This window comes from Camelina sativa, chromosome 8 (assembly GCF_030686135.1).
Source record: "Camelina sativa cultivar CO46 ecotype springtype chromosome 8, ASM3068613v1".
Taxonomy (NCBI): Eukaryota; Viridiplantae; Streptophyta; class Magnoliopsida; order Brassicales; family Brassicaceae; genus Camelina; species Camelina sativa.
The window spans coordinates 14,013,131-14,017,151 of NC_141887.1; the positions used below are offsets into that span (position 1 = coordinate 14,013,131).

General features: G+C 38.5%; 1 non-coding gene across 1 annotated transcript; it reads left to right on the plus strand.

Annotated features, from left to right (window-relative positions):
- Window positions 1-210: 210 nt before the first annotated feature.
- Window positions 211-317, plus strand: LOC147940054 (small nucleolar RNA R71). Its single transcript, XR_015564875.1, has one exon. It is a non-coding gene; the product is annotated as a small nucleolar RNA R71 (small nucleolar RNA).
- Window positions 318-4,021: the final 3,704 nt, after the last annotated feature.

Consider the following 4,021-nt stretch of genomic DNA (forward strand, 5'->3'; position numbering starts at 1 on the left):
TACTTCTGATCTAGACCAGAATCAACAAATCTCACAGTCCTATCATAGTCTTCATTATAGTTCCCATCAGATTGAGCCAAGTTCTCCACTAGTTTCCAGCCCTCATCTACATGTTTGTTGAAGAAGTTTCCATTGGAAGTTGTATCTAACAGCATTCTGATCTTGGGCATTACTCCTCTGTAGAGTGTGCTAAGTAGTTACTCATTGCTGAAACCATGGTGTAGACATTGTGTTTGGTAGCTCTTGAACCTCTCTCAAGCCTCACAAAAGGTTTCATTGTTCTTTTGGGGAAAACCTGATATCTCATTCCCCATTCTTGCAGTTTTGGCATTGGAGAAGAATTTGGCTAAGAAAGCCTTCTTACAACCATACCATGTAGTAATAGCACCAGTTGGAAGTGTCTTCTCCCATAGATGAGTCTTGTCTCCAAGTGCGAAAGAAAAAAACCTGAGCTTGAAGCCATCTTCACTAACACCATTGATCTGGGTTAGACCACAAAGTTTGTCAAATTCATCCAAATGATCCAAAAGATCCTCCATTGGCAGACCATGGAATTTTTTTGCCTTTATCATAGTGATTAGCCCACTTTTAATTTCGAACTTGTTGTTGGCTACTAGAGGAGGTACTATTCCAGCTCTTTGGTTGTGTGTATTTGGAGTATCCCTTGTTCCAATTTGCCTTGGCCTTTGATTTTGGTTGTTTGGTGGATCCATCAGCAACTGATCTTCCTGTTCTTGAAGAATTCTGGTTTTCTGCTGTCTCAGGTCTCTTGGTAAACGGTTTATATGATCAATGTACTTCTGCAGGTTCTGATTTCCTTTGGATCTTGTCTGCATCAACCTACTCGATCACACGCTCGAACTAACACACGGTCGAGCAATGGCTCGAGTAGATGGTTGTCTGACTGAAACGAGGAAAAAGGCTTGTTTCTGGGTTGGTTCTCGATCACTTACTCGAGAGGCACACGATCGAGTGCTGGTTCGAGTGACTACCTAAAACTCGAAACAACCAACCAAAACAAGAAACTAGACAGTGGTGAGCAGTTAGTAACAAAACTTAATCTTGAACCTTTGTAAATCTTAAATGAAACAAATCAACACCTTAATGGCAACGACGCCAATTGAAAAACATATTTTTGTGTGGGTAAACCTTTGAATGAATGTATGATGAACAAACAGACTAAGGCTATGATGATCAGATGCAAGAGTTTTCAATACTCTTATGCAGTTGTAGTAAGAGATGTCAATCCATAAAGGGTGATTAAGCAAACACTCAAGATGTGAACAAATATTCAAGTTAAGCCAAGTATGAATATGGTTTTAAACTAACAACCTAATGACAATTATGAAATGCAGAATGTAAACTACTCAGAACAAAAACTAAATGCAATGTAAACAAAGATAAACTAAACAAAAACTAAGGTAAACAGTGGCAATAACTAGATATAAGCAATGAAATGAAACTATAAAGATGCAGAACATAAACATAAAGTAAACTAAAAGAAACAGGAATGTAAACTAAGCAACTCAAAAGGTGCTTGATCGAGCACTCGACCGTGTGGCTAGGTCGAGTGGCTAGGTCGAGTGATGAAATACGAAGAACATAAGCTATTTTGACTACTTTAAACAGATTAAAATGAAATGAAACAAGACTAAGTGCGATAATAGACAATCAAATAACAAAGTAGGCTCCTAGAGTTGGATTCATGGGCTGGTGTTCAGGTTGTAGCTATCTAAACTGGTCAACAAACCTCAATCAACATGAGCTATCCCTAGACAATGATCTTAAAGACTTACTAATCCACTCTCATGACAGAAGTAATCAAGTTTAGTAACATCCTAATCCAGCTCTCATTGGTGAAATCATACTAAACAGGCTTTAAAGAACCAGATCATTATTTGTTAAAAATCACCTTAGACAACTAATCTCTTAGGCTAAGCATGATAATCTCTAGTATTCGCTTTATCTAACAACCTAAACATTGGTATGATGCAAGGAACCTTAAGATCTGTTCTTACCCTCTCAGATATAAGAACAGCTTAGAGAACATCTAATCTAGAAGAGATATATTATCAAACAAGCTTGACCAATCCCAACAACGACAACCCTAAACCAGCCTAATCCATCTCTAGAATCCTAACTCACTACTCAGATGAACAAGACATGACAATGATAAACTCAAACCCAAAAATTAATGAAACTAACATGATGAGAAAGATGAGATAAAGATCTACAACTTTCTATAAAGAAACAAACTCAGATTCTCAATACCCAGAAAGTTATAGAACTTACAAAGTATGAAAATCTGGAGATAAACAAGAACATAAGTGGCAAATGATGTAAACAAATGCTAAAAACTCAAACGGGGTAAAAACTAGGTTTTTGGTGGCTGCTGATGTGTTTTTTGACCTATTATGACTTGTGGGCGGCCATGGGGTACAAGAGATATTTATAGGATAAGAGGGGAGCCCTAATTTAGCTTACAGACAAAGTAGAGAGGCGGTTTGATGTGCTCGACCACGCACGGTCGAGTGCATATGGTCGAGTGGTTTTTCTTCTATTTCTTCACTGGTTGAGTCCCTCAGCAGCACATGGTCGAGTGTCTTCGGGTGTGGTGGTCGAGTGGCCTCTAAACCTTGGTTTTCTTCTTGTTTCAGCCTCTGTCTGCTTCAGTGGTTGCACTCTACTCCTCTTCAGCTCAATTCCATGCTCCTTGGGGTCCAAATCACCTGTCTAAACATGAAACAATGTAAATGCAATGAAAATCCTACTCTAATGTACAAATAGACCATAAACTACACAATGATGACAAAACTAGCTATTAAGTCATGCAAAAGGTGTAAATAAACTATGGTGAAACATGGTAAAATATATGCATATCACCTTTGCACTTCATCCCAACCTTCTGAAGTTGGAGGTCCAAACATTTTCCTTTTACGCTCAGTGCCTTCTTCTTCTTCTTTGTCGCCGAAGTAATCATTATAGATCTTGTCCTCTGCAAGTAACTTCTCAAAAGCAACCCTATATTTCAATGCAACAGTCAACATGAGATATGTGGAGTTCCACCTAGTCACACAGTCTAAAGACAAGTTTCCTCTACTGCATTTACCTGTTTCAACCCTCAACTGAAATGATTTCAATCTGTCCCCTGATGACCTTACATACCTGATTGCATTTATAATGCCCACAATGCTCTCATTTACCTTTGCTAGACCATCTCTGACTATCAAGTTCAGTATATGCGCAAAACAACGCATATGCATCATTGAACCATCTCTGACTAATGCATCTGGCCCCATCATCTTGTAAGCATATGTGAATAGCCTAAGTGCCTTATCATTCCCTTTAGCGTTATCCACTGTGACTGTGAATACCTTTTCAATGCCACATTCTTGTGGACATGCAGTAAGAAGCTCACCATTGGTGTCTCCTTTATGATCTGTCACAAGCTTGAACCAGATGTTCATTTTCTGTAAATCCTAGTTATTATCAATCCAATGAGTAGACACCACCATGTAGCTGCAAGCAGTTGTAGAATCAGAAGGCTTTAGGAGATTTTGTGCAAACATGCTTTTAATGTACACGGTTAACGATAAAAACCTACTGGTCCTCCTAATATCCGTGTACATTGGAAGAATGTTTGCACATAACCTCCTAAAGCCTTCTGATTCCACAAATGCAAATGGTAACTCAGACAAAACAATCATCTCATTCACTTACCTCCTAAACAGAGTTTTATCATGCTTAACTGCAACAACTGAACCACCAGTATCACCTCCCAAAACTTTCTGACTACCACGCTCGTGATATGCCTTATACAACTTGCATCTCACGAGATGATTCTTCATGGAGCTTGTACCATGTAACTTACTATCACAACCAATCTCTTGGTTACAATACTGAGAATAACTTAAACCTTCAACATCATCTTTCTCAAAAAATATGTTGCCAAATCTCAGCCCTATGAATATGCTTCTTCTTCTTCTTTGCTATTTTAGGAGGACCAGTACTTTTTGATCGT